General features: G+C 26.2%; 1 protein-coding gene across 1 annotated transcript in view; it reads right to left on the bottom strand.

Moving 5' to 3' along the window:
• The window catches only part of LOC141532765 (potassium voltage-gated channel protein Shaw), a 28,544-nt gene extending 19,520 nt beyond the window's left edge, over positions 1-9,024 (bottom strand). Inside the window, exon 1 of the mRNA XM_074251255.1 lies at positions 8,677-9,024. The gene's annotated coding sequence lies outside the window, so the exon portion shown is untranslated. The remainder of the gene's footprint in view (positions 1-8,676) is intronic.
• Positions 9,025-14,927: the final 5,903 nt, after the last annotated feature.

Raw genomic sequence — 14,927 nt, 5'->3', positions numbered from 1 at the left:
AGAGCAATGTTTAAATTATTTATCACTTGTCGTTGATTAACTTTTCAATTCGATTATTTGAGTATTTTTAATTTTAGATTTTTAGTTAGTATTTTAATTAGTGAAAGTATTCAATAAAATTCAGTCTTTTAGTTCCTTTTTAAAATTTTGTTTTATAGTTCAAGTATTTTTTTTATCAAGTGGCGGTTCCACGAACACATTTAAACTAATTAAATATTTAAATATTTAATAAAAAAATTTTTTTTTGTTCCAATCGATGTAAAAATAATAAAAAAATTAAAATCTATGGAAAAAATGAAAAAAAAAATTTTTCAATATACGCCCTTAAGGTTTTAAGAAAAATTTTTTTTAAAGTCATAAGGGCGTATCCTATTTTTTCGGTTTATTATCAATTATATGTCAGAGTAAGAAAAAAATCGTATTTTTTTAATTTTTGAATTATTTATATTTTTAATGATAAATTTTGGAATTATTAAAATTATAAGAAACTTAAGAGTAGATCAAAAATCAATTCAAAATTTTTCTTTTTTACTTAAATAAATATTTTTTCAAATAAATTAAGTTGTAGTGTGATATTTTTTATCACCCGTAACATTTATTATTTACTCTGATCTATAATTAATAATAAATCGAAAAAATAGGTACGCCCTTATGACTTTAAAAAAAATTTTTCTTAAAACCATAAGGGCGTATATTAAAAAAAATTTTGTGTTCGTTTTCTCATAGATTTTCATGTTTTTACTATTTTTATATTGATTGAAGCAAAAAAATTTTTTTTATACGCCCTTTTGGTTCTGCAATGCCATAAGGGCGTATATTTAGAGATATGCCCTTATTATTATTTTAACTACCGTTATTTATTTATCTGAACATATTTATTATTCAAAGCATAAAAAGGAGCCTAATATAGTGGTATAACAACGACATACAAATGCTCGGTAATTTTTTTTATTGACTCAATTTCACGGAATTAAGGTCACAGAGAAGTAAAAAAGTCGAGAAGATAACAGGGATAAAGGTCTTGGGAATAACGGTACATGACGAGCGACTGACGAATGGTGAATGGTGAAAGGTGAGCACTAGAAAACTAGGGTGTAAAGAATGGTGTGTAGTCGGGACAGAAGAACACGCTTGTGGGTGCAAGTATAAGTATAAGTTAGAAAAGGGTAAGGGTGAAGGTAAAAGTAGGGAAGGGCCAGGAGTGACAAGGGTTGTGGAGGCGAGAATTTAACAAAAAAAGAAGAAGAATGGGAGCAAAGAGTACGCCTAGACGCTATATACATTGCTCTCAGTTAGGAATCCAAGTCGACCGAAATGAGGAGCACAGCTAAGATAAAAGGCAAAGTAAAGGGTGGGTGGGTTTTTAGTTTGAGTTTTGTTGTTTGTTGGATAAAATAAAAAAATTAAAAAAGAATGGAAAAAGAAAAGGGTGAAACTCTTAAATCCTAATGATGCTGTATGCTCTGTTTTTTAATATTTTCATGTCTCGGGTAAAATATGGAGGTTTTATGAGTTCTTTTGATTAATTGCACGGAGATAAAATTTTAAATTACTGTAACAAACTCATTATGCTTTTTCATTGTTATTACTAATTCTGTTAAAGTTTAAGCAGCAATTGTCGAGTTATATTTTTTATTCAATCATACTAAAACGATTCTAGAACGCCAAACAATATAATTAAACACGGTCCTCAAGATATTGATCGTGATGTAAAGACAATCGCTTGGATTATAAAGTCAACAATGTTTAGTTGAATTTGTCTTTTAATGTTGAAGTTTTGTGCGTGACATTGTTTATGTAAGTATTTGATTTTTAAATTTGAATCTGTAATAATGAAATATTGTAATGAGCCATTCGATAGTGGGGTTGAAAACACCATTACAATGTTTCGATCTGTTTTTTTTTTTTTTTTTTTTAATGCATTTATTATTGTTTGGGTATGAAATGTTTTGCAACGAAAGAACAACAATGAGCAGATGGATTTTTTTAAAACAAATGTCGAAACAACAAATAAATGGGTGAATGGGTTTATTGAGGAATAGTTTCATGGAAAGTTAATTCGAGTGTTGTAATTGAGACTCGATTTATTCAGTCGTTTAAAATTTTTTGGACAAACATGTAATCCGATAATTTATGATCGTCAAGAAATAATTTTGAAAATTTCTTTTTTTTTTTTTTTTTTTGATCAAAATGTTGACGGAAAAAAAAACGAAATTTGGAATTTTTTTTCTAAAGTTATTAAAAATGTAATATTCAAAATTCAAGAGTTCAAATTTTTAAGAAAAAAAATTTCTTGAATCAAGATCGTTTTTCTATCAGTGTATGATTATTAATTATATCGATATTGATATTAATAATGATAATAACAATGATCTAATAATAATAATAGGATTGATATTGATTTGACAATGATGATAATTGTAACATAAAAATTCTTAACAAATTACAACGTACAATTGTAAATATCAAAGCATAAAATTTATGCCGAGTTCAGGTCGTAAATAAATGGGGAGGTGTAATGTCAGACGATCAGTGAATAATAGCCGCACGGGTTGTAATTGTGCATGTCCAGGTAGTTTTTGTTATTAATCTATATATAAGACACATGCTAAATTATTCCGACTACTCGCAATTCTATTTATAGGCTGAAAGTTTTATGAGAACAAAATTGTGAAAAGTGGTCGTTAACACAGTTTTGATGTCAAAAGTGAGTTTTATGATTAATTTTTATTATTTCGGCCTGTTATAATAAAAAAGTGCATGCACGGAAGGGAATAATTGATCAGATTTTTGTTTAATTTCACTGGCTATAACCGTAATTATTATGATTTATCAGAAAATTTATTTAATTTTTATAAACGCCATAACTCTATTTTATTGCATTTAAATTTTTAATTAATATAAATAGACTTATATGACAGGCTCTAGAATTTTATTTCATGATCATTCGAGTCACTGGAGACTCCGTAATTTGTTACATCTTCTATAAAAAGGTTTTTTGTTTAATTTCAAGGACCAAAAGTCAACAAGTGTCAAAAAATAGATACCATTTTTGTTCCGCGATAATTTAATGCTATCGAGAAAATTATGATAAACAAAAAAATTCAATAAGGACATAGTAGATCTCTAATTTTTTCATATGTCTATCCTCGAGACAGCGGTAACACATTTTCTCGGGTTTTCATGAGCAATCGACTTTCCTACGGCATTCGTTAATGTATATACACATATACATCTGCATAGGGAGTACTTATGGCCGTATCTAGTGTATACATGTAGCACGGAGTATATTTTTTTGACATTATGCTTTAACCCCCTTTTGTTGTCACTCCTCTCTGGTTCTTATCTCTTTTATGTGACATCATATTTTCTGAATTACTATCTTTTACGGTCAAATGAAAAAAAATATACATTTTTCCGGATAAATTAGAGATAATAATTCTTAATGAAAATTAATGAACCCCTTTCATATAATCGCTAATGGTTAATTTAATTTTGCATTTGAAGGGTTAACTTTTTATTAATATTTTAAAAACTATAAAAAATTTATGGGCTGCATAATATACTTTTTACTACTTGAAAAATTTATTTTTTAAAATCGTTTTATTAAAAAAAAAAAAAAAATTTACTTTATCTACTCAAAATATTTAACATTTATCGAGTTTTGTCTTATATTTATTTTTAGCGACTTTTTTTTTATTTTTCTGCAAAGGTCTCAGAAACTATCAAAAATTTTGATAAATCATAAAAATAATTTTTTGTATCTTGATAAATTTCCTAATTAATCTAGTCATTTAAATAAATTTCAAAAAAAAATTTCAGATTATTAAATTTTAATTTTTGCATGATTTTATTTCTTGAGAAATAATTAAGAAAAAATTATTTTCACCAAGAATAGAATTTCAAGAAAAATTTAAATAATTTTCTGAGTTACAGAGATCCAAATTTCATTTTTTTAATATTTTATTTTGCAACCTTTTTTTTTTATCTAATATAATTTTAAAAATTTTATAAAAAATTTTATAAAAATTATAAGAACATATTTTCGTAACTTAAAAAATGTCCTATTTTTAAACTTTAAAAATCTATAATTTTAATAAAAATTTTTCATATACATTCTATAAAGAACACGTGATAATAAAGATTACAATGCGTAAAAAAAGGTCGTGCTTTTTTTTTTATTTATGAAAAAAATTCTTTAGCCATTTAGTAATAATATTCCTTAAAGCGGCATGTAATTAAAATATCTTCTGATATTACCTCATTATCTCAGCGGAATTTAATAATCCGTAACATAAAACCATCTAAATTCTTTAATAAAAAGTCATTAGATTTTTTAAGAAAACTCGTCTTATTCTCATTCTCATGAGGTTTAATACAACGGCAGCAGTTAAAAACCTTATGATGCTCCACTCTATTTAAAAAATTTCCTTTTACAAGACAAGATTATAAATGAATGAATAAAAATGAGATGAATAGTTATCAATCTTTATATTCCCCTTTCCTATTTTCCTTTTTCCGCCATAAATCGTTATTAGGAACTTGAAAAAAATCCACCCTCCGTTTTTTTATCTATTCCGTTCCACGGGAGATTTACACGGGAGATTTACACGGGAGTTTTAAGTATAAATAAAATGAAATACATACACAACCAGACAATGATAAACTGACATTTATGGATAAATAAATTTTTTTATAATTTCGTTTTTTTATCAAAAGAATAATTTAATTCGTTGCATGATTTATTGCTGACGTATAATCCAGTGAAAGATTTCTAAATAATGAATAATGAATTTTCGTTTTTCTTTATAATTCATCCACATATTCCCGTTCCACCGATCGTTTTTTTTTCTTTTATTACAAAAATTTTCAGCCCGGGGGTTGAAAAAATCCAGTAAGTGAAATTCTTAAATTTTTTTGTCTATAAATTTTTTTTTTACTAGATTTTATGTTTTCCCTCTGCTCAGTAAAGTTTGAATGTAAACTCCAGTTTTAAAACCAGAGTTCCGATCGAAACTAGAGCGGTTCGTGACGTCACGCACGGTTGTACTCAATGCAAGGTATATTTTCATTGTTTAGTTGTGTGTCAAATACGATGTTTCTTTCTGGATATATTTATAGCACAGAGAAATGTTTCGCATGATTTCATATTTCAAATATTATTTTTCAATGTTTCGATCAAAGAAATTGAACTATTTATCAAAATGAAAAATTTTAACGCTATTCAGCCTTACCAGATTAATTTCTCGATTTTCCGAATAGAAATCAAGATCTAAAATATACTTTTGAAATTATACTGTTTTTTTTTTTTATCATTTAGTTCAAAGTTATTTGTAGAAAAAAATCAATCCATTTTTCAAACACAACTTTTGGACTAATAAATTTATTTCAAACTTGAACAAGACTACATCGTTCACAGAAAAAAATAACGGTTCAAATGAAAATATTTATCTTTGAAATTTCAGTCTTGTTTTAAAATGTTTACATCTCTTAATTAAAGAGAACGTCACACTTGAAAGAATAAATTATAACTCTTTAATGGAGATTAAAAAAAAGTTTAATCAAGAATTTTATCCTTCGACAGAATATTTTATTGTTTTCAATCAAGGTACATATTTATTTGACTAAAGTATAATTTTCTTGATTTTATCGTAGTCGCTCATTACCTTAGTAGTTTATGCGACTTTAAACAATTAATTTTTTTTTTATTTTGTTTAAAAAATTTTTTTTTATTAAATTAATTTTTTTCTCTTGGTTTGAGACCAGTAAAATTGATTCAAGATAATCCCGACTTTTTTAAAAATTTTCTTATTTATTAAATTAAATTATTATTAATTAAATGATAAGATTTATATTTATTCATGCATTGCAAAAATAATTAAATTCAAAGACAATTTTCTGATGTAAAAAATAAAAACTTACAACTAACCGAAAAAAAATGACATTTGTCATCAGTAATACGGCTGTTGTTTGCTGACGCGCCATCTAGTGTGAATTTTTATTCATCCGAAGAAAATATGTTTGTTTTGAGAATTAGATAATATTGAGTTAAAAACTTACACTTTTGAACAAACATAAACTTATTACAAAACAAAAATTTAAAAACCGAAAAAAAAAAAAATTCTTGAAGCAATATGTTAATATAGCTTCTTCCCACGAGTTTCCTTAGTTCAAGAAATATTTTTTTCTGAATAAAGTTAATCCTTTCTTCTGTTTAAATAAATTCTACTCCATTATTAATCCTCCACTTTTTCAAGGTAAGTAAAAACGTTTACTTATTTATTTTCATTACATAAAAAAAATGTTATCTTATTTTTAAACGCCGACGTTAAACTTCAAGAGAAATTCTACCCTTATTTTTAGTTAGACGAAAAAATCTAAAAATTTTAAAACCCAGTTCATAAATTTATAATGACCCCAAAAATTTAAGCTGACCTAGATCGCCTTTTTTCGTGCCTTACTTCTTTCCCTGTGTGTTTTTTTACTAAATTAAAAATTATTTACTAAAAAACTACCGAAGGAAAATATACTTGTAAATATTCCTCGGAGATAGAAGATAAAAAAAGTTGATCAAATAATATATTAAAGATTAAATTCTTTTTATTTTTAATTTCTTAACTAGATTGCCCGCGTACACGCAGACTATCGATTCTTTCAGTACACTGACTCGCTGTGTATGATTTATTTATTTATTCTTTTGTATACAGACCTACATACATAGTACACAGTTTAAATTTGGTTACTCTTTCTAATAATAATAAACTACCTACTATAAGTGTAAAATTTTTCACTAAAAAATTTGATTTTTATTTTTCGTAATTTTTTTTTTAATTTCAATTATTTTTACCCCAAAATTTTGCTTGTCATTTTTTTTTTTTTTTTTCTAAAACAGAAAGCGAACTAACTTCAATTTATCGCGACTGTAAAAAAGTCGGTAATAAAAAAATTGGAGCTAAATTTAAATCCGAACTTTATAATTGAGATGAAAAAAAAATAAATAGAAAATTTTTTAAATTAAAGGACATTTTTATTGAAATGCACAAAGAATAAAAACGAAAATTTAATTTCAGCAAAAATAACAGTGACAGACTCTATTTACCCCGACAAAAATACGGTTAATTGAAAATAAACAATGAAATTTAAATTAACTATCCGCAATTATTTTATAAAAGTATGTCGAAATTAATTGAAAATTATTATGTTGTTTTTTTTTTTTTTTATTAATTATTTGACTCGGCTTCATTGAGTTGAAAATAAAAAAATTTTTTATTCATTAATTAGATTTAATTACAGGTCAAAAATTATTATCATTGTTGCGCTTTTATTTATTTAATTATTAATATAATTTTTGTGAAAAAGTTGAGCGATTTTTTGAATTAAAAAATTTTTTTTATTTTTCTCTATTAAAAACGTGCTAATTATAATTACTAAAAGAACTTGAGTTTTGGAATTTAAAAATGTTTTAATTTAATTAACTCCTAATTGAAGAAAGAAAAAAATTGACAGTCTTTTAAAATTTAAATTAATTGTAAAACATTAACAGGTGTATTTTTAACGGATGTACGATTAGAAAAATTAGTTTAAGAATTTAATATGGAAGTAGTTTAAGATAGTGATACGCTTTCACATAATGGACGTAATAAAAACAAACAATATTATAAAAGAAAATGTGTACTTTAAGGATTTGGAAACTTCTTTGTAAACATTTTTAAAATTTATGTTATACATTACCGGTATTTTAAACCGAGTTACTGACGAACGTCTGCGAGCGTAGAATAAAAAATAACGATACGGGGAATAGCAGTTTGATAAGCTTAAATTCTGTCTCTTTTCATTTTTCAGTTGAGTTATTACGGAATAATATTAAGATTATGCACGTGTAGAACATTTGTAGAATGTGCAGTTTATAAATTTTTGATTTTTTAAAGAAAAAAATTTTGGTCTAAATAAAAAAAAAATATGAGCGCATTTTTTTTAAATTTTTTTATAAAAATATTAAGAATTTTTAAATATCCACTTTTACTGAATTTTAATTTCAGTTTTTAACTTATATTAATTTGAAATTTTAGATGATTTTAAAAAACATCCTAAACTTTGTTCAGAAAATTTATTTTTGAATTAAAAAAAAATTTAGCTTGCTTAAAAAATTTTTTTGTTTAAAAAAAATTAATTCTTGAATTTAAAAAAAAATATTATTGCGATTAAAAAATTTTTTCACGTTAAAAAAAATACATTGAAAAAAATTGATAGATTTGAAAAAAAAAATGAGCTTGATAAAAAAAAACTTTGATGAAAAAATTTAATGACAGATATTAAAGATTATTTTAAAATTTTATAACAATGCAATTAAAAAATTTCACATGTAAAAATTAATAAAAATTACAAGTGAAAATTTTTAGTAGCATTTTTTTATTGTAATTGATTTGTTATTAAAATTTTTAAAATTGAAAGCAGTATTATCAAATCTCAAAAATTATCTTGAGTTTTATTAAAAAAAATTTTTTACGGAACAAAAAAAAAATTTTAATTTTTTTTAAAAAGAAAATAAATTTCTTATTTTCAAAAAAACAATCTCGAGCTCGGTAAAGAAATTTTCTAAATAATTTTCTTGTCGGAAAAAGTCAATAAATATTTTCCTAAAATGATTTGTAAATAAAAATTAAAAAAAAAACCCACCCTGGTGTTTCTCATGTCTCAGTACCAGTTGAACGTTTGCTCCGTTTTCCGTAAAATAATGCACTCACTTCACATAATAAATCAAAGCACTAACACTCACATGTAATGCAGTTACTACCCGATAGTAAAAATAAATAATTGCTCGTAATGCGATGCATTTCACTACACGGCAGTGGAAATGAATACCCAGCTACTATAAATATTCACATTTGTATATTTTTAATTAATCAACAACAAACGAAATAAAAAACATGAATAATTGATAATTAATAATTAATAATTAATAATTAATAAAGCAGACGGTGACACGAGCCAGGGCGTTACACGTAAAAGGATGACAACAAACCGGGAGATGTGGTGCACCGGAGACTCCGGTCTCACGTAGACTGAACTGACCCCGACTGGAAGTGGCGCCACAGGAGGTACGTCGGTAAAAAAAGAGAGTAGAAGGAAGGGTAGGGGTAGCGGAGAAACTTAAGGGTGGCGGAGTAGCGGAGTTGCGGAAAGGGTGAACAGAACAAGGCGGAGGGGAGGCTTCGGGGTGAAACAAGGGAATGGTCTGTGCTATCGGTGAGGGTGCACAAATTACGCGCAGGCGTTCCCTAGTCGCCGCTTCCGTGCGGTTTCATGTCGAATTCTAGACACTGATTCGGATTCCAACCCCCCAGTATGCGCCGAGACGAAGAAGTAGTCTTCAACACCTCGTGATTTATCGATGAACGATGGACCGGTTCAAATATTGTGAGTCCGAGGAGGTGGTCAAGCTTTTGTACGCTGCAGCGGCATTATTTGTGCCTAAGGGTGATGAGAGAAGAAAAAACACCATTATTAATTTAATTAACTATCTTGATTCAGGAAAAATTGTTTTAATGACTCGGTGTCATTGTGTGAGAATTGCTTTCTTGAATTTTACTTCGTGGCTTAAGAGATACTTATCTATAATCGGTTACTACTGCCACTTGATTCAAAAGATGTTATCTTCGGTCGATACGGAAGTTTTTTTGTAATGTAGTTATTTAAATAAAGGCCCAACGACAACGGCAAATTCCATTGACAGGGCCACTAAGCACATTCTTATTGGCAACAGATATAGAGCACTCGGTTCATAATTATTATTTAATATTTTTTTTTGTTGTAATTGGAGGGTGGAAAAAAATTTTCTTTGAAATTTACTGTTAAATTCATTAGAAAAATTATAGGACTGCATTGTAATCGTGGGGTTGTAGGACGCTACTCTATCATTACAAAGTAACAGAAATACTTTATAAAAGGTATCAGAGTAAAATTTACCAGAGTCTCTAGTAAAAAAAAAAAAAAAGTTGATAGCTAATACATTAAAGATAATTTTTACAAATTTTAAAGATAATATTTTATTTATATAAAGTATTTTTTTTTTTCTAGTATTGTCCTTAGTATCCTGCTAAAAACTGTACTAATATAGAGTTAGATTGTTGACTGTTCCGCACCTTGGGAAAAGTTTGTAATTTACGTTGATATATCTGCGGGTGATGTTTATTCCGTGTACTGTCGGCTGCGGAAAATAGGGTAATTCCGCTCACGGCCATTAGTCATCTCTTTTACAGTTTTTTTTTTAATCATGAATCATGACGTATGATTTTTTTTTTGTTTAGAACCTAGAGTTTTATTTTAGTGCTGAAAACGGGGAGGTGGTTGACCCACTCCCGATTGATCGGAGCTGAAATTTTAGTGTATTTTTTGGAAAATGACCTTGATTAAAAAAAACGATTCGATATGATAGAATAATCTTTTTAAATCATTTTAGAAATTTCACAATTAATCATTTTTGATAATGGAAAATCGGCAGGACGAAAAATGATTTATAATGATTAAAAATTTTTAATAATTTTAAATAATTTCTAATGATGAAGAAATACTCGAAAATAGTTGAAATAATTATCAATAGATAAGTTTAAATAATTATTATAAATAAAATATCAGCAATAAATTTATTTAAAAATACAAAAAAAAATATAAATGCAATTCTTTATTAAATATTTTCTTATTATGCATGTTTTTTTATTTTTTTTTTTTTAATGAGACCAAAAAAGGAAAAGGATAATCTATCTTCTGTTTTCCTCATAATTTCCTTCTTTATTTAATTTATTAATTTTATCACTATGTAATTATCAAATTATAAAAAAAAAAATATTTATCTTAAAACATACACTAATTTATAATATTTTCATGTTAAATTGTTGCGTAATAGTATTCATACATCATCTTAATTCCTTCTTCAGCACTCGTTCTAAGAACCTGAAAAATCAAACTATTTTAAGCAAATCAGTACACTAATAAAAAATTTATGTTGACTCAAGAAATATTTTCTTGATCTAAGAATTTATTTTGGAAGACAAATGATTATTTTGCTTTAAGAATTTCTTGTCTTGATTTAGATTTTCTTGGCTTAAGAGTTATATTATCTTCAATCGATAAATTTAGTTTTTCAACCAAAATAACATTATCGTTTAAAAAACTTAAAATAATTCATCAAAGTATATTTCAAAAACTAAATAGTCTTTAATTGTTATACCGAAAAAAAATTATTTCTTGGAAATAAGTAAATTAATGACTCAAAAAAAAAAAGCCATTGTTAACACAAGTCGGTAACATCTTGAATTAATGTTATCGCCTATCTTGAACCAAGAGACAAAAATTCTTGAAAGAAATATATCTATATCTAGTTTCAAGAAAAAAATTTTCTTGAATCAAGATTGTTTTTCTATCAGTCCATATACATGGTCTTGCGCACTCTTGCCCACTGCGCATATTTGCCCCACATGACTCAAAATTATACTAACCTTAGTGTTTCTGAAATTAGGATTTATGAATTCTCTGAAGCATTTCATCAGATCTTGAGATGATTTTTGCGTAAAAATATGAATGCAACAAAATCTATAAAGTCTCGGATCTTCCTCAAAGTCAAAATGTGCTACAATCTTAGCTAATATAGTGTAACGTCTTTCAATGCCCACAATTTGGACTTGAGCCTTTTGAATTTCTACAGAGTCCAAAATAAGAGGACTGTTTGCCTCCCTTATAATTTTATTCCACATCTCTCGAGCGAATTTGTTGACTTCAGGGTTGTTTTTATCTAATATAGTTTCGTAGCTCTGAGCAATGTCTAAACACCCGCTCCAAATATAGTTTGCGGGTAATAACATCATCAATAAAATTATTTTAGTCACCATGTCAAGTAAAATTTAAAATCCTAATTCACAAAGAAATAAAGAGCGACTGAATTTATTTTTTTAATTGCACCAAAAATTTTTAAAATGATTTAATTGAATTCAATTTAGAGTCATAAATGACGTCAATCAAATTAAATTATTATTGAAAATGAAGCTGCCTAACAATAAATGTGCGTAAAAGGAATCATATGAAATAACCAATTACTAATGACTCGTTAACGATTATTATTAAGCTTAATAAAAAAAAACCTTGAAATTTTTAATTATCAGATGACGCACGAGTCGATCATTCTCGAGTCATTTATTAATCGTTTCAAAACGTGGACATCATTTAATGTTGACACGAACATGGATAGTAACATATTGTTGATATTCTTGTTAATTTGCGTGACTAAATTTTGTATAGTCGATTTACTGTCAGTTCGAACCTACGAAGGGAAACTAAATTCTAATGACACCCAAGTAGTGAATTTTGCTAAAGAAGGATTCCAGGAGTTTTTCAAAGATCTCAATAATACGGGTCCGCCTAGCCCATATTCGATGGAGGTCCAAAAAGCCAAAGTTTGGCGATTTGGTGCGGAAAACCGGTACACGATTTTGGTGAAATATACCTTTAAATTTGAAGAGCTGTCTTATAAATACTACTGTCATTTGTATGCTCGATCTACGGCAAACAGTACAATTTTCATAAGATGTTTCAATTCAGATCCAACGACAATATTATCACGAAATGCAGTTTGGGCTTTCGAATCGGTTAGTATTTTCAAAACTTTGTTTATTTAAAATTTTTAATTGCTTCAATAATTACTCCACCGTGAGTGACTTTTGTTATCCTTACTTCTGTATAACACAGTTAGTAGTTAGTAATCATATAACACTTGTTTAGAGTTGAAATTTTTTTTCTCGAGTGACATTTAAATAAAAGTTGACGATTCAGTTTAAGCACTGCTTGCTTTAAATTTGTTAATCAAACTTTTTATTTCGAAGCATATATATTCTTATAAACGCTATAAATGAATTGGTATGTTTTATTACCGTCAGTTTTGACTTGATTGCAAGTATCATTAAAATTCTATTACTAATAGAATTTTCTATTAATCCATTTAAATTCCATAAATAATGAAAATTTGTGATAATGCATTAAAATTTTATATTTAATAGAATTTTATATGAATTCATTAAAATTTTAATGTATCATTAGAAAAATTTCATCAATTCATTAAAATTCCATTATAAATAGAATTTTTCATTAATTCATTTAAGTTCCATTATTAATGCAAATTTGTATAAATCCATTGAAATAAAATAAATTGAAAGAAAAATTTGATTAATCCATTTAAATTCTATTATCAAAAAAATTTTCAATTAATATATTAAAATTCTATTATTAATGGAATTTTCTATTACTCCAATAATATTTTATAATCAATAGATTTTTTTATGAAATCATTGAAATCTAATGGATTAATAGAATGATTCCATTAATCCATTAAAATTCCATTATTAATAGAATTTTCCATAAATCCATAAATAACTTTCGATATAAAATATAACAAATATGTTAGCTTAGAGCATAATTTGTTCATTGAATTTATCAAATTAGATTAAACATAATTACAATCAAATTAAAATCTATTGATGTAATATTAGATCAAGTATCTACTGAAGATTTAACATGAACGATAATTTAATTCTAGCGTAAGCATATGATCGGTCAACAGCCTATGAAGCAAGTCTACGAATTCTACAATAACACTATGTAGTACAAGATGGAAAACTATTTATTTAAAACATCAGATTATTGTTTAAAATAAAAAAAAAAAAAATGAGCAATTTTTTTTTAGTTTTTACGCCTTCTGTATCCTTTCCTGTTCTTACTTAAATGTTTAAAAAGTTTATCTTCTTATCGGACAAAGTCGTTAATTCGATCTTCCAGAGTCAGTAATTTACTTGAGTGAAGCAAAAGTAGTGGATTATCGAAGTTAGATAATTACTTGATTAAACTTCCACTTCGTAAATTTTGAAATAAGAACTTTAATCTATCATCGATATACTTTCTCACATATTTTCTATAAACCGTTTATAATGTGGTGGTCATTTTGATAAAGAAAGTATATTCGAGCTTTTACGACATTGTATTTATACCTACAGTTTGATAACGTCATAAGTTCTTGTGATAATATTTATGTTGCATAAAAAAGTTAAATAGAGAGTAGAGGATGTACTGTATATAGAAAATAGCAGCATAAGTAGTCTATTAAAATTTTTATGATTTGAAACAACATAAAGACAAGTGGGAGATTTTAAAAAGTTTATTGCTACAGGACGTTAATTATACGATAGAGCATGAGCCCGAGGAAGTTCTCAACAAATAAAGGGCTTTTCTTAATTCCGAGTGAAAAGTAGACAATATTGAGAATTATCATTTTATCATATATATTTCATATGTAATTTTAGTATCTACTGTGCGGCAATTGAAAATAAAAGAGTTTTTTTAATGATACTTTACTGAAAATCAAATTTTTTAACCCAGGTAGTATAGCAGCTAAAATAATTACATTAAAGTTACTTAAATGATTTAAGCAATTAATAAAAAAAAAAAATAAAAAATAGTATTTAATAGTCTCAATCAAAAAAATTTGGGTCACCTTTTATTACTTTCTGATAAAATTGTAGCAGTGTGATTGATTTTTTTTATGGATATAATAAGTTTCAATTAACAAACACCTGTACGCTATAATAACTATAATTATCTAAACACTAAAACTGTTATTCTATTAGATGTAGATGGTTTCAATAATATTGATAGAATGATTTAAACAGAGTTAAAAATTTTGCGTCAATGCGTAAAAAAATTTTGTGTTAAAAATTGAAGTTTGTTCAAAAAATAATTTTTTTTCAAAGAAAAAAATTTTTGAATCAAAAAATTATTTTTCTATCTGATTAAGGATAATTAAATAACCATGACTGTAATTTTTTTTCAACTATTTACTTAATATTAATTTATTTTTTCTGTTAAAAAAAAAAAAAATGATAAGATGT

Source organism: Cotesia typhae, unplaced genomic scaffold (assembly GCF_013202065.1).
Source record: "Cotesia typhae breed Kobodo isofemale line unplaced genomic scaffold, CoteBio_Ctyphae contig_69, whole genome shotgun sequence".
NCBI classification, from domain to species: Eukaryota; Metazoa; Arthropoda; class Insecta; order Hymenoptera; family Braconidae; genus Cotesia; species Cotesia typhae.
Note: the sequence above shows the minus strand (reverse complement) of the source record. Positions and strands in the feature narration are given on the sequence as shown.